General features: G+C 45.4%; 1 protein-coding gene across 1 annotated transcript in view; it reads right to left on the reverse strand.

Annotated features, from left to right (window-relative positions):
* The window catches only part of ptn (pleiotrophin), a 33,751-nt gene extending 13,381 nt beyond the window's left edge, over positions 1–20,370 (reverse strand). The window contains exon 1 of the mRNA XM_012823518.3: positions 20,109–20,370. The gene's annotated coding sequence lies outside the window, so the exon portion shown is untranslated. The remainder of the gene's footprint in view (positions 1–20,108) is intronic.
* Between the last annotated feature and the right edge of the window lie 2,487 nt (positions 20,371–22,857).

Below are 22,857 nucleotides of genomic sequence, written 5' to 3' on the forward strand. Positions count from 1 at the left end.
AACCATTTTGATGAGTTGAGGGGACGGAAGGACTGAGAGCTGCTGTGGAATTGTGACAGGACATTAAAGCTCCTGAAGATTTAGTTAAAGGACAGTCCTGCTGAGAATGTGCCGGAAGACCCCGGTCGGGAGCTCGAGTCTCATCGATCTCCCGACTAGCGAAGAGTTGGTTTGCGCGTCCGTTCGCATGACGCCCAACCAAACAGAGTCCTTCTCGGCTGTTAACAACGTGAGAGATCCTGTCTTAATCTCTCAATGTGAGCTCGGGCTTCGAGAGCCGCGGGGGCTCCAGCCGCATGCCAGGTTTAGGAAGTGAGGGGGGGCCTCCCGTTGCTAACCATTAGATCCAGCAGGGGAGGAATGGAAGTAGGCAAGCTGACCGACGCAGCGGGGTAGCCAGGGGAAGGCCCATCGAGTGAACAGCAGTGGGAGTCATTCATGGATGAGAGAACTCTGAGAGTCAGCAGTCTGTTCCCCCTGCATTTCCCCATTGATCTGTATGAGAGAGAGCGGCAATATCTTTCTGGTGGAGGCTGGCTGGGTGGCCATGTGTTGCGATTACCCAGGGTAGAGGCTAGGGACTGGTGAGTTCATGTCAAATCTTCTCACCCATCCCCACTCCTCCTCCCCAAAAGCCCCTCCTTCCTCATACAGAGTTCAACACCCCCCTCTGTCTCCCCAAAATGTTTTTTTCTGCAACCCAAGTGTCAGACCTGGGTTGGCTCAGTGCAGTATATAAAACAGAAAATCCATCTTTGCGTGCGAGACACGCCTCGGGCCGCCTTTGATGCCAGTGATAACAAAAGGGACAGGGTGACTTAATAAGAGCGAGAGAAAAAGACAAGGAAACATTTCATTGATCTAGACACATGTTTGCCAACAGAGCCACACAAGCCATGCCTTCCTGGTGCTCACAGGAAGCTAACAACACTGAGTTCATGGGGTCACTCCTGTGCAGCTCACATACTGATAAAAGGTAGATCTTAACTGTGCTATAAGTCACTTTTGATAAATGTACGTCCACTATATGGTGCTAGCTCATTTAAAAAAATATGAAGCTGACTTTAGAGGCAAATGAATGCCATGGAGTCAGTTATGACTTGCCTAATCTTTCCCTAATCAGGAAAAACTGGCGTATTATTATAATGCATGGAATACAAAATATTGTGCCTCATCTGATAAAGTAACTGACACGCTGCAACTCTCCCCTCTTGTGTGATATGAAAGTGCACACGAGAAAGGAGACTTTATCTTCAGATGACAGCCACAAGAACAAATGTAAATAATATCCAGCGATGCTGTTTAATTTTTGAAGCAAGATATGCGGCAGATCATACTTTGTAACTTTGATCCGTCAAGAAGGCCCATTTATTTAAAGGGGACACGCTGTCATAACACAATGATTATAGTGAGTGCGCAGATGGCAACAAGCATTCACATGGAGGAATGCATGACCGAAGCCCTGTCAAATAAACGGCTGATAACAACGCAACGATACTGCAAAGGACATTAACATACAACACATGCTTTTAATCCCTCAGGGCTCACAACCTGAGTCGGTGACAATCTGTTTCTGGCACAAATTCTCATTTTCATAAAACTAGACGGGATTAAATTATACATAGATTGTAACAGGAGATAAATGTTTTTTTTTTGCAAACATTGTTTCGGGCTTGAATAAATAAGCTAGCTCTTTCATCCAACTTTGAGCTTGCTACTCACATATCCAAACAGTCCCTTTCCAGCAAATTTAGATTGAAGATGTTCCCTTCACATTTCTCTCTCTCAATCCCTCCCCCCCCCTCTCTCTCTCTCTCTCTCTCTCTCTCTCTCTCTCTCTCTCTCTCCCTCACTCTGTCCCTTCAGCAAAGTGTATTTCTCTGTAGTTTGAGTATCTCAGTCTGAGTTTTACAATTAAGCTGCAGCAGTAAACAATGGTAACCTCAAGTCAAAATGGTGTTTGGAATGAGGGATCTTTTCTTCTTTTTTCCGATGAAGGATGCTTGGGTGTGACTGTGGGTGCTTGATTGATGCTGATTGCTTGACAGATCCTGTTCAGCTGTAGGAGCCAGGAGCAGCTTGCGACCTTGAGTGAAAAGTGAAGGAATTACAACCCAGCCAGCAAATGAACTCTGGAAAGTGCTTTCGTTTCACATCCGGGTCCCATGGTATGTTGACTTTGTCACTATCCTCCTGAGATTGTTTGTCTGTTTTTTTGTGTCTGTCTGTCTATTTTTCTGGGGCTTTTCAGGATTCTTGTAACAAATTAGAAAGGCAACGCACTGGCATATACAGTGGAAAGCTGCTCCACTGTAAACTCATCTTCTCTGCGCTGACCTGAGTTCAGGCAGCCCTCAGCAAAGTCATGGGAAAAAACATCTCCACATGAGACAGAATGCCAGAGTAACTTTACATCACAATACACATGAACGTGTGAGTACATGGATTCTCGTAGAATGAGGTTCACATCAAACAAATCAGACACCACTGAGAAGCCTGTGTTTACTGCATTGAAGGTCGCCCTCGTGCCCTGTCCGATGCAATGCCTTTTTACCCATGTCCATGCCTCTGTTGTGGTGGGGTATATTTATTGTGTCTATAAGGTGGAAAGAAACTTTTGTTTTCTCCTCAGACTACAGGTCAGTTAGTGTGAGGGATAGTGTGGCCCAAAAAGGACCTCTGCTTTCGCAGAAAGAAAACAAACAGCCAGGTTGGTTTGTGTCTGTGTCCGTGTGTGTATGTGTGTGTATTTTTGTAAAACCAAGAAAGAAAGAGTGAAAGGATGGAGGAGAGACGCAGCAAGGAGGGGAGAGAAAGACAGAGTGAGTAATAGTGAGGGCAAAATGACTAGATTTACTTTAACAGCACGCCACCAGTGCTAGACTTGCTTAATGATAAAAACAATAATGAATATGAGGAGGGGAAAAAGAAAGCACAAGGGCCTAGAGAACATCAGCAATGACGCGACCAAAATTAAGGGTAACACATTCTGCATGGATGCCTTAATTACAGTCAGCAAATTGCTCAGTGTGTAACACCCACAGATACCTCTCTGATAGCTCAGCACTCGTACGCTTATTGAAGACACAAATTCACTAAGTGCTCCAAGCAGTCCATTTTGTTACCAGACAATAACTACGACTAAACGTATTACTGATATGCGTATTGCATTGTCAATTATTCATTGGTTCTAGTTTAGTTATATGTTATCTAGTAATCATGGATTAGTTGTACATTATATGTAGATATGCTTCGGTACAGCATAGCTTGATCCTAATTGACACAACATACATACTCTTCTGAGTCTGGATACTTAATAATGCCATACACACCTCTAAGTCCCAGTGATAGGGAGACCCAGCATATATGCCCACACATGCACAAAACCTCCATTTGTATCCCCATTCTATGAGCCCACATCATGACCCCTTTTGATGCTAATCCACAGCCAGTTCAAGGTTGGCGAGAGAGACAGAGTTTTGGGTGTGTGTGAGAGAAAGAGAGAGAGAGTGTGTGTGTGTGTGTTTGAGTGTGTGTACAGTTCTATACACTCAAATCTACTCATTTGCAGTCTTCAGCGCGTCCCCCCTAGATACAAATCTAAAGGAAAAGATTTCCTTTAAGCGTCTCCAAGCTCCCCTGACGCTTAGTGTAAAGCTTCTGTATGGGATCCTCATTATGGCTGCGTGCTGCGCATCGTTATGGCGCTGCTAGTCTCGGCCTTTCAACAGTTTGTTTAACAGTAACACTGCACCGTATGCAGCCGGGGATTTAGATATGTTTTTAGATATAACACAGAAATACTGTTCTACTGCCAGACACGGGAACCGCTTTAGGTGTTTTGGTGTGAGAGGTAAACAGTTCCACGAAGAGATGTTCACAAATGTTCCGAAGTACAGCATTGCATGGTGCCACACAAAGACATTTATCTACAGACCATCCTCGCATGTAGTATAGGTCCATGTGAAAATGTATATCTCACCTAGATCAGAGAATATGCTTAATATGTTCACCGGGAGCTGGAGCTCGTAAGTTAGCCTCCATGAACTTCATCCGGTTGGTCAAGCCACACGGACTACTGAATTCGTGAGTAGCTTGCTGGTTTATTGGTAACGGAAAAAAGTTTGCATCCACCTTGAGTAAGTCTGTTACAGCGAGAGTGAACTTGTATTTCTTTCAATTTGTATTGTTTCATTCTCAGATTGATTTCTTCATGTGCGCCAAGTCTTGCAAGCTTGCAAACGTGAATAGAGACTCACTGAACTGGTAATTACTTTTCTGTGAAATGTGTTTTACATTGTACTTTTACATTCAATTCAACTTTGATACTTTATTCTAATGTACGTTTTCTTTTTTACCTTCCCTTAGCAGAGTTTATCCTGCCATTTTGGTTCATTGGGTTGCTTAAATGAGTGTGCTAGTGAAGAGCATTGGCTTGCAAGATTTGTCTTGATACTTTATCACGCAAATGTGTGCTAAGGTGACACAATTGAGGTGAAACTTAACTTCAAACTACATGTCACTTATATACATTTTACACTCATCCACATCCACACAATTTCTTTATTTCATTTCTACATTAAATAAATGTTTTCAAATTAATCCCATCAGAGTGTGCCATGGAATCACTATTGTTTAACTAAAAGTACTGGTAATAGGAGCTACTTTGCATTTACTTCTTCCATCGTAACTATATCGGAGGATTTACATATTCCTGCCAGGTAAACTGGTGTAGCATTTCTTCAGTGGAAGCACCGCGCTATTTGCTTCATTCACATTCTACTTACTAGTGTGTTATTACTTAGTGGCTATATACAATACTTACCATTTATAATTATTTTGCTAAAATTCCTAAATGAGTGGTAGACAGGAAGTCCAGCCCACTCACCAACAATAGCTGGGAACCCAGGATTCTGTTCTGTTTGATGTAAGCGTGACTTTACAGCACTAGGGGAAAAGGGTTTACACTATGCAAGCGCACGATGAAGGCCGTATCACTCATTAAGGACTTATTTTCTGAAAATGAACCAATAATTATCACAGGTACAGGAGACAACTGAATATAACGTATGATTAAATAATATATATAGAGAGAGAGTCAAGGAGAAGGAGAGAGAGAGAGAATTAGATGAACGTAGACCAGGTAGATTTTCTACTTCATACTGGAACATGAGAGGAACCACATTTTTTTCTCAGAGTCCGGGAGATTCCGCTACAAGGCCAATAGAAGCGTAATTTATTCTACACACACTGACAATTTCATTCTTCCATGGTACAATACGCAAAATCACACACACGCACACAAACACACAGAGGCCCACATTCTTTTCTATCTGCATTTCATCATCCCCTGACGAGGGTGAAAGTCACGGCTGCATTACCTGTGGAGTGCCTGGGGCAATAGACTTTTATCTTTCCCCCTCATCTTTCTCACATCTCTCTGATTTGATTCCCTCTTGATTGCTGGAAATGGTGCTTGTTCAATTAGATCCTCTGATCCCCAGTACACAATGGTGAGCAGACAGAGCGTGGAGTGGAGAGAGGGGAGGCTTAGGGCCCCTGGATGCAGCCTGTTTGTCATCAACCCCCCGGCTCCCTTCCTCCATCTCGCTCTCCTCACTCCGTCTCTCTGTCTTTCTCTCTCCAGCCTCAGTGCATCCTCACCCCCACCCCTTCCCAGTTTCATGTTTTTCAAAAGCACTATCCAAAGCTTCCCATTCACACAAGCTTTGCACAGACAAACCGGTCCAATTCTCTGCACCCCCCCCCCCTACCCCCACCCCACCCCAGCTGCTAAGCACTTTGGGATGCATGTCTATTAAAGTGTGTCAGAAGGAAGAGTTTTTGCATTCAGCATGGGCGCTTTGGTATGGGCTTTTAATTGAGTCGCTGTTCTGCCGTCCTCCCTAAACTACTCGTCTTTTCTTTTCCCTCCTCTCATCAGCTCAAATCTCCTCTTTTTCTCTCCTCTACTCTTTTCTCCCCTACCCCACTCTTCTTTTCTCCGCTCTATGCCCTTGCAATGCGAATCGAAGTATTTCATCAAATTAATATTGCCTGCAGATATTTGATACGCATCACTGACAAGTAAGTGCTATCATTTCACATTATGTTGCGGAATGTGTGTCTGTGTGTGTGTATTTATACGTCTGTCTGTGTGCATAGTAGGTCTGTGTTTTCCTCTGTGTATCTGTGTGTGTGTTTCCCTGATGGCTTTGAATAAACAAAACTACAGAGAGGCCACTTCATTTCTGAAAACGTATCTCCCATGGAGAGTAAAGACACACACACACACTCACACTCCACACACACACACACACACAAAAGTAAACATGGATAGAGTAACCCGCGTGTCGTATTTATCCATCCAGTGTAAACATTACTGTGACAAACAGCATGCTGCTGACAAACTGCATTATAGTAGCAAGGAAGGGCTCATTTATTTCCCGTCACAGCTCGTTTGGCTCTAAGCACCGTTGCATGGAATATTCTAGATATCAAAATTGAACTCTGCGAAGGCCGATAATGTACAGAGGAAATCTGGACGGGGGAACCGGATGCTCGATCTGCTTTATCGAGGTGAGCAAGTTTTAGAAGTCGGCGTGACACCTTGGGAGGACGCAGACAGCCGATCGTATCGGGAGCGTTCTGTCTGCATCCGTGGGTAATGTGAGTTTTCTTGGGACTTTCTCTCAACTTTTTCAAAGGCATGTCATTGGAATATTCCCCTGCTTTGTTTTTATTCCCAATTAACCACTCCCCATGGTAACATTGACATTAAAGCCAGCATGGCTCATGATCATTATGCATTATGCAATTTGTGCTTTAAACTTTTTGGTTTCGGCTTTTTGGGTTTTTTTGTAGTCGTTTTTTCTAGTTTGGCCTTTGGGGCCATTACCACCAGTGACTCCCATTTCCGTGGATTATTGGGTGGTGATGAAAGAAGTCTTTGTTGTGTACTGTTATATCTGTCTATTTATTGATGTTGCAGTATCTTTCCATCATTACTCATCATTCTGACCCCGTCACTCTGCGTGTCACTTCGCAGTTACAAAGCAATTACCCCACAGATATATCAAAGCAAAGCAATTAAATGACAGGCTCCTCTACACCTCTGCTGGAACGCTCTCCACTGGCACACACACGCACGCAGACACGCACGCGCGCACACACGCACACACGCTCACACGCTCACATAAAGTCAGTCGGGGAGAAAAGGAAAGAGAGAGTGAGCGAGAGAGAAAGATTAAGAGAGAGGAAGGGAAAAGGGAGCCTTGCACAACCCCAGCCGACCAACTCAAACACATCAGAATGCATAGCCTCTTCCACAGAAGCAGCCAGAATGTAACCCGCACAGCTAAATCTACCTGTGGGAAGATAATGCTGCCAGTCACCTGTAACCCAAACCACTTTCACACCCATTTATACCGACATCTCAGCCTAGCCGCACAGGGTAGGCCACAGACCATCCCATCCCTCTCGGAACGAAAAACAGGGTGAGTTCTAGGAAAGAGCGAGGGACAGGAGGCATAAAAAAAAAGAGAAAAGGACGGAGGGAAGAGTATCACAAATCTGCTGTTTTTGACACCCTTTGCCCTTGCCAGCGCTTCCAGTGACTGAAGCCAGCTGTAATTACACAGCTAGGACAGGATGCTGCACCAGGAGTCTAGTCTGCTCTACTCAGGCTGTGCTCGTCGGAAGCGGATATAAATAACAGTCTGGTAAAATGCTCTGACTCTAAGCGCCACTAATACACGCTCAGTGTAAGACTCCTGCCGACAAGTTACAATGGCATGCTTGGTGCGCCAGTCCTCTCTGATGAGGTATGTGTGCCTCATTTTACCCCTAAGAGGTTCAGTTCCACCTTTCATTAAATTTGACATTCACAAGTTTGCCGTTGGTTTTTAAAGCATTTATTTTGTCGTCTTAGCCACTTCAGGCAAACTCCTTGCAATACCCTTGTCATATCTTAACGGCCACGAAATGAATCAATGGACAGGTATCAACGATATCCCTCCATCCAAATACACTTTTGATTCGAATAAAATCTTTTGTCCAAACTCCACTCAGTTTTAAATGCCTTCTCATTCATCTTGTTCTCTATAGGAGTATTTAATCCTTGAACCAGATGTGCTAATGAAAAAGACTGAGAGCACTTTTATATTATGCAGCACCTCTAAATCTCTGTGGTTCTGACTCCTTTTGACCGTATTGGATGATTAAAGGTTAAATGTGTTTGAGGTCAATGTGTTATTTAATGACACTTTCTATAAGAATCCTCACTATAATTGCTATCACAAAGATATCATATGCTACATAGCTTCAAAGACTAATAGAAACTAGACAATCCTGCTCTTGAAGAAATGGGCTGAGTACTCTCTCAGAGTTTTGTGTCTGGAACTCTCTGATTGTTATTCACTCGGTACCTTGAGAGAGCCCGATATCTGAAGACAGATTTAAAAAGCATTCACAGTCATTGCATCACATTTATTTTCTCCTTGAAAGATTTTACGCCCAGCTCAGGTCAGTTCGTTACCATCCATGTGGAGCTGCTTTACAATAATCGCAGAATATGAGACACACAGTCCTCTCTAAGATATTTCTGAACATTAAGTGTGAATTAATTGTATAAGGCATTATTGGCAAGCAGATGCTGGAGATTTGTTCACAGAACCTTGTAAAATGAATAGTGTGCCGTATAACTCAACTTCAGGCTCCCACTCAACAAACAGGATGACCAAGATATACACGGATGCTGCTTTGGGTTAGTGAGTGTACCCACGATAGCAGCCCTAAAATTGTCCTCAAAACTGGATTCTGTCCTTAGTGGCAGCACCAATCAAGACGAATAGCAGAGCTGGAAAATGATATGAAATAATACCACAATCACACCACAAATGTTCTTGCACTGACGTGTGCAGAAATGTAATCAGCTACATTCCCCTATTTCATCTCTATCTCATCTCCATTTGCAGCAGAGGTGAACATAATCATATTAATTTTCATATAGGAATCTAATCCAAAGAGTAAAACCATCAGCTCTTCAAGCCCCTTTTACCCTGCATGCAATATCCTTGTTCAGTCTTTTGTCCTAATTCCATTTCATCTTTTTATGTCTGTGTCCACATCACTACATTGAAGCATCAATCTTATAGGTGGCTGCTGTTTTTTTTTTTTTTTTTTTTGCCTCATTCCGGCTGAGATGCATTACAGACTTGGAGAACCCAAATCAAATACACACTGCCCTCTAGTGACTGGTTGTGGTAATTGTTTGAGGGAAAGATAATGAAGCTATATGACAACCCCCAACCCCCCAACACACACTCACTCACACAAACACACAAACGCCATTTCTGGGTGCTGATTTTCATAACCATGGTAACCCTTAAAGAAAGAGGGTTTTGTCTGCCCTTACTGCAAATAGCCCTTGAACTGAATCACAATAAAGTGAGAACACACAGGGGGGGACCTCGCTGCACCCCCCCTCAACCCCCCCCCCCCCCTAAAGGAACTTGACCATAATAGGTGCCGACTGAGCCTGGGCCTCTCGAGGGTCTGATTGTTCGTTTTTCACGTCCGAGGACACTCTTGGAAGCAATACATCATTACTTCATATGGAGTGGCGAAAATAGTACAGATTGCAAAGTGTTGCTTTAATCAAATGAACCTATTGTCTTTGAGCCACATCACCCATATGTGAGGTATGCCTGCACTAACCAATCAAACCACTGCTCGATGCTCGGAGTGGGAGAGCAAGGATCTAATGCAGCAGCGGAGAACGCCGCCCGTCGGCTGCTTTTATAATATTTTCTTTTTCATTTCTCACTGCCAGACTTACTCTTCTGGCACATGTCACCTCTCTATCGGTCTCTCCGGTGCCGCAGAAATGTGGAGACCCCTGAAAGGCGTTCGCTCCTTGAAGTATTTACACGGTGGAGAAAATAGCCTTAAGACAAGGATGAAGTGTTTCCTTTGTCCTCTCATAACAAACTGTGGACCTAGGACATATTTCAGTGCTTTGTTTACCTCAGCAGCCTGTGATAATGTCACTCATTTTTACTTTCAGCCGTATATTTTAATTTTTTTTTATTTTCCATGGGCTAGCCACAGTCCATCCCCAGACTTAGACTTTTTCTCTCTCTCTCAGCCCTTTCTTTCTCCTTCTGGGGATGAAGATAGCTCATAAAAAATACTGCATGTCACCCAGAGAAACAGTTTGGGTGAGAGCTGTTAGTTTTGACTACAAGATATGACCTTAGAAAAAAAATTAACTTCATGCTTATGTTGCATTGTGTTTTTGGAGCCTTGAATGAGGGCCTCTATGGTACCCAGAGGAGGATTGGGACTAGTCTTCAATCTCTATGAAGCCACTTATGGTCAGCGCTAACCAGTGTTCCTTTGGCTCAACTGGTGAAGCAAGGTGCTAGCATCTATGCCATGGGTTTGATTTCCAGGGACACACAATGTATATGAACACATGTTGATTTAAATATATATATATATGTGTGTAGAATAAGTTGCTTGGGATAAAAAGCATCTCATAAATGTAAAAGCAGTAGAGTCGCTTCCCTACACTTACTCCGTGGCAGTGCCCAAGACAAAGTAAACTCAAGACAAACTCAAGTGGTGTTTTAAAAGAGGGATAGAGAGTCTGCAGTGAGGCAGGCAGGTGAGTGTCATTAGGTATTCATCGCTCGGAAAAACATGCCTCATTTAGTGGAGTCCTGTTTGTCCCTGTGTGCATACAGCTCGAACCAGTCCTGTGCATATCATTCAATCAGACAGTCACTTTCCACCTCTATCTCTCTCTTTCTCCTTCTCTCCCTCCCTCTCCTTCTCTCTCTCTCTCTCTCTCACTAACTCTGTATGCCCGCCTGCTTGCTCTCGAGGAAAATTGAGTTTTCCAGTGAGGGTGTGGAGATTCCATTTCCCTTGATGAAAGAATCCAAATGTGACCATTAATCTGACCTGTTTAGACCACCATCTAAGGTTAACATAGCAGTCCATTTCAGTGAAGCTGAACGTAATGACACTCCAATCAGACTCTGGATGTGCCTGTGCTGACGGAGAGGAGGCGGGCGGGCAGGCTCTCTCTTTAGCACCAAGCTGCGGAAATTACAAACTGTGACCAAGGGGACAAATCTGTCCCAGAGAGGGAAATAACGCCATTGAGTCAGCAAACTGAAGCTTTTCTGCTGCTTCTGCTTAAGTCAATGCCTTAGTCCTCCCAGTCAATCATTATACAAATGGTAGTTGACAAGTGCCTCGCACACACAGACACATATAGAGTGCACACACATAGTGTACACACACACACACACACACACACACACACACACACACACATACACACACACACACACACACATACACACACACAAAAGTGTAAGCGCATGCACACACACACACACACACACACAAATGTGTAAGTGCACGCACGCACATACATATAGAGCACACACACACAAACTAAAAAGTGAAAGCGCATGCACACACACACACACAATGTTCATCAGCATTGCCTCTAAATGGATGCTTTGACCCACTTCAGATTGCTCTCTAAATAAGAGGATGCTGGGTTTGCTGATTTGCATGTGCACTTCTCCTGCCTGATGGAGTGCTACCTTTCTCAGATGTGATTTCATTTATCCCCATCACTGCAGAACCGCTCCGATAGACGAAGCAGCACACAGCGCTGGTTAAAAAATTAACCCCTCTGCCGTCCAGGCATCCTCACACCTGTTTACTACATGGCTCACTACTGCAGCACAAACAAACAAACAAACAAACAAACAAACACTGGCTCCCTCGTCTCATACATGGCCTCAGTTATTTGCACAATCGTTTGAGCGTGATTCATCCCTATCTCCCATTTTAGCTGACACTCTACATGCACTTTCAGAAAGGCAGCCGTTATTATGTTATGTTTTCTGTGCCGTTTCCGGCGATAAACCGTCCGTTGCACCCAAATGATAGCATCTGCGTGTGAACTCCGCCGCGTGTGACCCTTCCCCCCTTTCTCTGTCGGGCTGAGTTGTGGTGACAGCATCCCTCTCCAGAACTCCCGCTGTGTCACGCACGCCACCGGAGCTTAACGCGGAATGGGTCCGCCACCTGCGTCCCACCAGGAATGCCACCGCCGCTGCTGCTGCCACCGCCAGCCCCTGCCCTTTACCGCTCCACCTGCCCCTCAGACTTGCCACATGGCATTAGGCGGCCCTGTGCATCACCACCAGGAGTGCCAGCCTCACCACGGCAACGAGGATCGCTGTCGCACACACACTCTTTGTGCCGTTCCCCTGTCACCGCAAAATGTGGGTCAGAGAGGTGAATGATGTAGTGCATGATGGCATTTGGGACCTTCAGAGTCTGAACTCTGTCTTTGTCTTACAGGCCTATTTACTGTTTACTCTCAGGTCTGGGGCTACACACTGTCTGTAGCCACCTCATGTCAGTAACTTCCTGTTTGTAGCAGAAGCTATTATAAAACTGCTCTTCGAATCTAAAAGATATCCATTAAGTACTAATTTCCTGTGGAGCCTTGTGTGGATAAATCTCCTGTTCGAATGTATGTGGGTTAAACGAGAGTCCGCCTACTCAGAAGGCATAAGGAGGTTCTGAGAGAAGTCTCTCAGTCATTTGAAATATTGAAATAGAATTTGGAGATGCAGGAATGTTTAAGGAAGGGTTGTGGAGTCGGGGTGTGATCTTCGCAGTGCAGGTGTCAGAGAGGAAGGTTTTAAAAGGCAGGACTTTGTTGTGACGGGGTGTCAAAGGCGGCTGCCAGCAGGCTGTCATCCACACACGCTCAGTGGGGCAATGGCAGTTGGAGTGTCTGTCCCCGCCATCGCTAAAAGAGGCACACCTCACACTCTTTCTTGCGTTCACCCTCACACACACACCTTCACATGGGACTGAATAGAGGAAGAGAGGTAAAAAGTACAGACAAAGGTGACAGTGAGATGAGAATAAAAGTACCCATCATGTGTCATGCCTGACATACACAGATAAACAAAAATGAACATACACTCACACACTCATGTAGTCACACACACACTCAAACACATGCACACACACTCACACACACACACACACTGAGAAGGGAGAGAGGAAGTGTGTGTGTGTGTGTGTGTGGGGGGGGGGACACAACAGGGGTACCAGGTAGGCAGTGTCTCTCCAGATTTCCAATATTTCTCCCCCTCAAGTTCTAGTCTTTACCTTGTTCCTGAGCAGAATAATAAAAAGATAGTTCACCAGAATTGGAAAATTCTGACATTATCTACAGAATTTCATGCCAGACAACCCCGTAGTTTGTTTTTCAGTTGTTCTCAGCACTCTAACTCTTTCACAGAACCAAACACGGAAAACAATTATTCTGCATGTAGAACCATGAGAGGACAAACAGTGAATTTTCATTGAGGATGGACTATGCCTTTAAGTTCTCTCCGCCACTGACCCAGTTTCCACACTCCTCCTGTGGAAACGAGGGTTTAGACGGTGCACCAGCCTCTATTTACAGACAGTGGAAATTAAAAGCTGCAAGAGGAAAAACTTATAATGAGCCATCCTTCCTCTCCTGTTTGTTTAGAGTGGCTGTCTTTCAGAATACCCCAGTGAATGGAATACCAATTGTTTTATCTCCTTGCTCTCTGTGTCTGTGTGCTGTTTGTGTGTGTGTGTGTGTGTGTGTGTGTGTGAGACCACACTCTATAAAAAAAAAGACCACAGCTTGGAGACGCTCACCCACCCAATACTATTTGTGCCTCTCTCCGAGGTATAACCTTCATTATCAACACACTCATCCAAAATGTCTTAAGTATCTGGAAAGCACCGTCTGCAGGATACATTTACACCAAGGTGTGAGATCTGAGGGAAGCTTTTCAGGCGGAGATGGTTGGCCGACCTGGATATTGACCAAGCGGAGACAATAGCGTTTCTTTTTTTTTCCTCTCTCTACATGTCCTCTCGGAACCACATTCTCAATGTCACTTTTATCAGGCCTTCATCTCCATATGGTGCGGGTGTGAGAGGCTGGATGGAGAACCGGAGCTTTGTGGGTGGACAGAAGCCCAGCATGGGACAGCATCCCGCAGCGTGGGCTCCCCTAATCCCTCCCCTCTCAAATCCCTTCGCATGCCAATGACAATTTTTACTCTCTCTCTCTCTCTCTCTCTCGCTCTCTCGTCTCGCCCATCGTCCTGGCACGACACACAGAGAGAGAGAGAGAGAGAGAGAGAGAGAGAGTGAGAGAGAGTGAGAGAGAGAGACCAGAGGTGGGTGTCTGTTGAGTAGAACTCGACACAAAGCCCGATTAAAAACCTGTCGTGGTTTTAGAAATAAATAAATAGTACGCCCAGAGATTAAAGCTTTCAATCAGCATGTTCACCCCTGCCTCAATCTCATTTTCGACAGAGCTGAGCAGCAAGGTTGTGTGGGGATCTAACTATTAGTGATATCGCCTCTGCTCAGGCAACCCTAAGCCTCCAATAACCAAATGTTATGGGGGTTTTTTCTCCTCTAAAGAAGAGATTTAGAAGCAAACAAAAATGTGTGGCGTTGATGCTGATGAGATGTCAACCTACAAGGCTTAAAAACCCAGTGAAGTTACTCCTCTCAGGGCATGCTGTATCCAACGGGCAGGACGCAAAGCCAATGACATCACCTTAAACGCACTGCCATACCTCAGGCGAGGCCGATGCCAGGACACAAAACAACAACACCTGAAGCCCTCATGAATTCCATATAACCCATACAACGTTATCTTATGGCCTGAATGCAGTGTGTGTGTGTGTGTGTGTGTGTGTGTGTGTGTGTGTGTGTGTGTGTGTGTGTGTGTGTGTGTGTGTGTGTGTGTGTGTGTGTGTGTGTGTGTGTGTGTGTGCACGTTTCTAAGCTTTTGTCCTGTTTGGGTCTATTATGCACTCAGCACCGGACTAAAAGCATACTCAAAGCCACCCTGAGCACATAAGAATGTGCCGTCATTAGACAATTATTCCATGCCATTGCATCTCCCATTTGTATTAGCCGTTCTATTAGGGCAGAAATTCGAAGACGGCGGCTAAGAGGCAGAGCGCTGCGGCTCAATGCGCACACGTCTCTCGCTCTCCACCTCCTCCTCCGCTGATTTAAGGGCCTCACTCTCCTCTCTGCAGCCTCCCATAATCGTAATAGCGTTGACGTATAAAAGGAAACATAACAACAGCCTCGGCAACGGCGATGGCGACGACCACAACAACAACAAAAAAATCATTACCGGATCTCTCCCTCATGCAGCGTAACCTTCGCGTGCCATCTGAATCATCCGCGAGGTGTTTTACAGCGCCAGTTCTGCTCAGGAAAGCGGTTCCGACCTCTTCAAATGGGTTTCCCTCTGTGGGGTTTTATTGTTCTGTTATATAGCTCTAATATGGTCCTATATAAAATGACTGTCTGGTTTATTGACTCGCTTCGTGGATCAATACCAGCTCTGTTCTCTGCGGAGGTGTTCGTGTTTCATCTGCAACTATTTATGCCTTTGCTTTTTTTCATTATCCTTATGCATTTTATGTCCAGTGACAGTCTCATTTTCTGATTAACAGAGGCCATATTATCCTTAATAATCCGTTGCTGTGGGATCGACCGATGCACACTCCGCGTGTTTCAGAAGAACTAACGAGCTTGGTAAATAAAATGTGGTCCGTATTGATCGCAGCCCTATAGATTTTCACACACTGTTTTGTGATTGTATGGGACACTTTATGGGCTCCTTTTTATGTAATTTTCCATTGTATAAGTCTTTGGTGTTTATATGTGACTCACGTGTTTCATACCTGGTGTTGGGCCTCGTGCACTAGTCTCTGAAGGAGGAACAGGTTTGCGTCATCTGCAACGTTGTCCAGGAAATTGGGGGGAGGCTTACACCTCTTTTCTATGGCAATGTGGTGTACTTCACCCTGAATGTTATGAGTCTCATTGATGGTCTTCCTTCACCCACCAAGGTCAGATTTAATGCATTCTCTTCGATACTGCCATTTCAAGATGACAAGGTCAGAAAGGAACTGTGCCAAAGAAACAAAGGGAAGAGAACCTTCTTTCATTTTGCAATAAAGCTGCGGGCCTTGGAGGATTGCAGCTGAATACCTGAGAGTTTCTCTTGTCATTTAGAACCAAATGTAATCCATTAAAATTACTTCAGTTTTGTGCTAATGGATTTTAGCTGTACAATTTTCTAATGAGTCTCCAATGATGTCTCACTAAAATGGCTTTCAAATAAGTTTTCAGCGAAGACAAATAGGTTTTGGAATAAATGGCTCTTCCTTTTAAAAAACACATGATTTTTTTGTAACCCCAGGGATATCTTGTCACTGCCTGATGAAAATCTACAACTGCACGAAATGTTTCCAAAAAATCCAAACACTGATTACCCCCCCTTTTTTCACTGAGTCTCTCCCACCCTCCCTCCCTCTACTCTGTGCTCTGGTGACGTAAAGCGTGAGAGATGGGATCATCTCTCAGTTCATTAGAGAAGCACAAACAGACGACGCTCCCCCATGGAGAGGCAAGCGCGGCTGACAAACACCAACAGAAATGCATGGGGAAGTGAGTGGCAGAAAGGAGGGAACAGAAGAGAAGAAGAAAAGATGATGAATGAGAAGGGGAAGACCAACCATCTGCTCTCACACCCTATATATGTATACATACATACATACAACAAGGCTTCTAAAGGCTCGGCCATCTTTTGAATGATTGTTCTCACTCTAACTTTCTTAAAGTTTCTAACACAAATCCATTAAAAGCAGACTACATGCACAGGAGCTTTGAGATCTTTTGCAGTAGCATGTGCTGTGGAGTTATTCTCTCTTTCTTTCCTCTGAGCAGTCTTCCCTGACCTCTGTCCCGTGCTCTCCCTCTGAACCAATCAGAAGCTTGGGTCAGGGGCATAGTTGGTGGGGCAGACTGGACGTGTCTAATTGATTAATTGATCTTGCCGGAGCGCTGCAGGCGGCTGCCGGCTCTCACAGGGCCAACGCAGTCAATCGGGGGCAGTTTAGGAGCCAATGACGGCGCGCCATGGAGCAACCGTGGTTCAGATTCCTCACTACCACCTCCTCCTCTCCGCAACCTCTTCCTCATGCTCAAACATTCTCTTTCGCCTGCGGAGGACTGGGCTTTCTGAAGGATTTTTCAGGAGTCAGAATTGAGAAATGTATTTCAACAGATTCTCTCACACACATACACGAACATATACATAACCCCCCCTCCCAACAGATTTTCAGTCAACAAAAGGCACTGCCAGTGCAATCAATAGCAGGCCATCCCTGCTTGCGAAAGGCTTGTGTTAAACAATGGGCCCCTCTGCCCAAGACTGTCTTTCTCTTTCCCGGCGGGCTTAAGGGATTTTCCCCCAGCCTTTGACTGTTTCGATTGTGCGCCGATGAAATGGGGCCCTGTCTGATGTCTCATTTAGAAGAATAGCATTTCCCTGGACTAAATGTCGGAGCATTTAACTGCACACTCTTTAAACTGCAAATCCTTCTGTCTCTCTCCCTTCCCCTTCCTTTCCCTCCCTCACTCATTTGTGGGGTCTGGTGAGACAGCCCCCCCCCCCTGCCCCAAACCCTCACACCCTATAACACGTACAAAAACATCCACACTGACACATACAAAAGCACACATACCAGTCTTCCACTGTTTGCAGCGAACAATAAAACGAATTGTATCATCAAGACTCCTAAGAGTGTGCCTTGCTATTTTGTATTGTGTTGTGCGGCTGTTTTAGGATAAATGTCTCATGCGACGTATGTAACAATCCATAATTCATGCTGTGCTCCCGCCACCACCACTCCAGCACATTCCCACCAACCCAGCTCCAAGCATCAGGCAGGCCCATCCAATGGCCAAGCACCATCAGGAGGCCCCTGGCCCATCAAGAGTGCCTCTGTTCTGCCTACACGGGAGAGGACCATGTGCCCCCGACAAGGAGCGCTGAATGTGGAGGTTTTTGTGCATTTCTTCCCCTTTTCCTTTGCCCCTCCGACCCCTACCCCAGCCCCCCCTGTGCCTTATTCTCCCTTGCTCTGTGGGCCAACCCCAAGACAGAATCAGCTCCTTTGAGTGTTTCCCTGCACTTGTGGAGCAGCCTTCACAGGGCCTCTGTTTGGAGCCCTATCATGTGAAAAGCCGTTCCGAGGATGAGTGCCATACAAGTCTTTGTTAGTGTCACACACACACATGTGCTCACACACACAGACACTGCGTGGTCTGGCGTTCTTTGAATGTGTGTGTGTGTGTGTGTGTGTGCGTGTGTGTGTGTGTGTATCCAGTCTTTGAATATGATGGGAAACCGTTCAAAGCCATGAATAACGAATTAAACACACTGAAGTGTAACAGTTTCCTGCCGTAGTTGTCATCGCTAACTCTTCAAGCTCAAAATCAATGCCTCTACATACAAACTGGTGCACACCCTTAAATCCGCAAATGTGTGTAGTATTAAACAAGGATGGCTCAGGACAGTGGGATTTGTTGGACTCCATCCATCACTGGTAATAATGAGTTTGACCTCTCTCCAGCGATGGCAGCATTTTTTTTGGCGTAGCTCCACCTGGTGCTTCCAGTTTTAATCCCGAATTCTCATTAGTAGCTCACCATGTGTTGACTCTACTGAAATGAGCTGGACGGACCCATTCAAGCCAAGAATGTGCACTGGGCTCCTTTGTACACAGTAGGAAGGCCACTACACAGAGGATCCGTTAGTCAGACTTGAGTGGCTGTAGCCGGGGTGGACATAACTATGGTAACACAACCAACTGCGGGTCTACTCAACTTGCGATGGTTCAATGCCATTCCTCCTAGTTTTTAATTCCGGTCAGGCTTGACCCAAATTACTTCATCCTGGGAAAAAAGCTGGCCCTTTAGGCGCTCACTCACACACATACACACACACACACACACACACACATGAATGTGAACACACACTAACACATGCAACCACGTCTTGTGATGCTGTGTTGGGTGCGTTAGAAAGGCGAAAAACAACACTGAAATGAAGGGCACCTATTTTAAATCAGGAAATAACTATAGGAACACAGCTGGGTGGAGCAGCAAAAGGTTTTCGAAAAACAGCTCATGCATTTCCCCATGTCTACTATTTCCCCAAAGACATAAATATGCGCATGCTCTTCACAGCCGAGAAACACAAGAGGCCATTTTCTGCACCCTACAAACACCACTTTGACAATTTGATGATTTAACCACAATCCGCAAGCTAGTCTTGAATAATTTCACAAAGTTTTCAATTTGTCTGCTATGGCCTTCATACATAATTAATAACAGAGGAGTGAGTCTAGCCAGTAAACTTATCTATAGTTTTTACAGACAGACATTTTTTAAGCTCTTCAGAAGAAGTCTACTTTCACATCCCCAGCATGAAGCCACTGTGGTTTTATCTCGGGTCCTAAAAATGACTGATTAGCTAGGAAAAAAGACATTTTCGTATTTTCTATTGGGTGGCTCTCCAACAGAATAATAAAACAATATTGTCTGTCTTCCCAAGTTAAAACACTCTTGACTGCCAGTGTCCGCTATCATTTCAGAACACCCAGGACAACAAAAGACTTGTTTCACAAACCAACTCATGCGCAGGAAACCACACTGTCAACTGAACATTCCAACGAGAACAGGTGTCATGTTTTATGAATTAAGGTAGCAACGCCTTAAAATACACCTTAGCGGTGATGAGCCTTCTCTCATATTTCATCACTGTGCTACTCGACAGAGAAGTGGACAAAATACCCATGAGCACCAAAGTGCCAAAAAAATCACTTGTGAAAAGTGACCGAGCGCGTTGCCAACAACATTTCCCTTCACATTCAGAAACCGCATTTTCCCCACAGCCCTCCTCTCTACCACTCATCCTAACTCTCTCAGTGTCTCTCAGCACAAGGAACAGGATGTGATGGACTTGGAGCGCCTGCCATAGCCAAGGGCTTTCCATCCGAAACCTGTGGTCCCTGTCCCTATCTATCAGTGCTAAAATATCATCCTCATTTTTCCCAGGGTCCCACTTCTCCACTTACACATTTTCGCTCTAATCATTCAGTCAAAACACAACCGTTCCCCCAAGTACTTACTTTCAAATAGAGGTATGGTAGGTGTTTCAGCACTTCAAGTATTCTTTCCCCTCTCCTCTCTCCTCCACTTTTAGTCGCTCTTTACCCCCTTTTTGTCACACTTTTCCCTCTCAATCTGACTGGGTGTCTCTGTGTCCCTCACGTCTGTCCACAGGGCTAGGCGAACGATATCTGTTTTTTTTCCCCTTCGTCTTTTTTTTTCCAGAGTTGGAGAGGGACTGTTTTTTTTTTTGCAATGAGGGCGTGCTAAAAGCTTGGTTCTCTGACTCGTGATCAGAGGCTCATTACCACAAGGTCACTCCAGGGACGTCCCGCTTGGCAGGGGAGCACCACTCACAGAGGAGAGAGAGGGGAAAAAGGGGAGAGAGAGAGAGAGACAGGCAGAGAGAAGGGATGAGAGAGAGAGTGAGAGCACTCAGTGATGAGGTCTGTGTTGTGCTTTAGTAACACCAGAACACAGACAGAGTGGGGGGTGGGGGAGACGTCTGCCAGGGGAGAACACAAGCCTTCTGAGAGAAGGGGGAGTGTCGGATGAAAATCAGGAAGACACTGCAGGGGACGGGGGATGCAAGTGGCAGGAGCACACAGGACTTAGTCAAGACTCTTCAAATAGACTCTTCCCCCTAGCAGACAGACTGGCAGAACTACTACTGATAGCTGTGTATTGACAGTTTGAGGCACCATTTGGATATTCATTTGCTTTGCCATGTTTTAAAGGAGGTCTAGTAACAAGTGGCAGACTGATGGTGTTGGTGCAGAGAGGCAGATGGCTGTGGCTGACCTTAAATGGGCGTGAGGGCTCCTCTCGCAGCTGGCTTCGACTGATTTGACAGATTACAGCACAGTTGAATCAATAACCTTTAGCCATGAGTTCTGTCCCCATCGCAGACATAATACCGATGGCATAGACACAAACAGCCACCCACACGCACGCAAACATGCACACAAAGAAGCAGCACTTTGCCTCATGGCTAGTAGTATAGGCCCGTAGTGCCAGTTTCAACCAGCCTGAGAATAGCTATAATCTCCCAGCACTCATACAGAATAGCCATCAAACACCTAGTTTAAAAGAAGGGGTAGAATTCATATAAATGGGTCTGTTTTATTAAGTGATATTGATTATTTAACTGTCTTGTGCGTCATCTGTAGCGTTTTATAGTATTGTGTGTCATCCACTGCAAATAATAGAAATGATATCACAGTCAGACAAATTCCCCACTGCCACTGGAACAGTGTCGATGGATACCCCTCTATCTGGGTATTGACCCAATTCTCTGGCAGCAGCCCCGGATACGTTTCACGGAACAGATCAGGGAGCCTTTGGTTTCGATATGAAACATTAATCACACGAGATGGCAACCTGCACCGGTCATTTGTCCACCGTGAGTCATTCTCCTGCGGCGTCTGAGTGCCAGTCTTCCCTTTCTCCCCCTTCTCATTTTCCTCTCATCAATAATGAACTCCATCCATCTGGGGCTCTCCTCCAAGCATCGGTCCGCGCTCCTCTTCAGAGTGCCAGAGCCGCTAGCATGTGTGTGCCCAGAGATTGTGTTCTTAGAGTCATCCACGGCAGTGTGTAGATTCTACCATATAGCCAGGATTTGTGTTCTTAGCGCAATCCACAGCCTGTGGAAAGCACAGCCAGTCTAAGGCACAAACATACTGGAGTATGTCTGGCAATGTTGTCTAGATGTGATCCTAATCACATGATGGAGACAATGTGAGTATGTGTGTGTGTCCGTATATTTAATTTAGCTGATATTAGCAAACTGTGGGAGCAAGATGCCATAAAACAAAGAGAGAGAGAGAGCGAGTGTGTGTGTGTGTGCGTGTATGTGTGCGTGTGTGCGTGTGACTGGCATCTGATGAAACTAAATGAAATCTCTGGTCCTGCTGCTGGCGCTATGACATATGAAACGTCTTCTGAGGCCCCAAGATAGACAATCTCCTGTGCTGTCATTTCCAGCCTCAAATACAGCTTTGCCCTGCAAAATTACCGGACTGAGGAAGAGATCGTAGCGAGCAGTTTTTCTGGAAGGTGAAAGAGAGAGAGACAGACGGACAGAGACGGGGGGTGTAAGAGAGTCAGAAGAGAGGCATTTTTCCACTTGTAATTTCTCCTCAGAATCCGAGCGAGCAGTGAGACTGCAAATGAACAGATCAACTCCCATGTCTTTCTCTTGACGGATGTAGTCCATCTCGTTGGTGGCAGGGCCCAAATACCCCCTCCGTCAATCAGCCCAGCCCACCCCACCTGCGTCCCCATCACGCAGCCAGCTATCCACGGTGTCACTCCACACACACACACATACACACACTCTGGCCATTCGGCCTGGCAACTGACAAACAGCACTAACACAACACATACATTCAACCGCCCTCTACACGGCTAAACAGCTCAGACAGATGAGTCACTCCGAGAGGGAGCCGACTACAAGTCCAGACTATACAGGTCGTGAGGGGACTATTTTTAGTATGCTAAAGCACTTCCCCTGAAAGGCATATACCACCAGATCCTGTCAGCTTCCGTCAGGCAAGAGAGAGCCGGACCACGCAGGAAGTGGAGAGTAAGTTGTGAGTATGGGATAGAGTTGGGTATCAGAGAAGGATGGAGAAGGAGTGAGAAAGGGAGGAGAGGTAAGAGAGATAGAGACAGAGGGAGAGAGAGAGAGAGGGAGAGAGAGAGAGAGAGAGAGATGGCAGAGAAAAGACAACAAAAACAGAGAAATAGCAGGATAGAGTGGGGAGA

Source organism: Clupea harengus, chromosome 16 (assembly GCF_900700415.2).
Source record: "Clupea harengus chromosome 16, Ch_v2.0.2, whole genome shotgun sequence".
In the NCBI taxonomy this organism is placed as follows: domain Eukaryota; kingdom Metazoa; phylum Chordata; class Actinopteri; order Clupeiformes; family Clupeidae; genus Clupea; species Clupea harengus.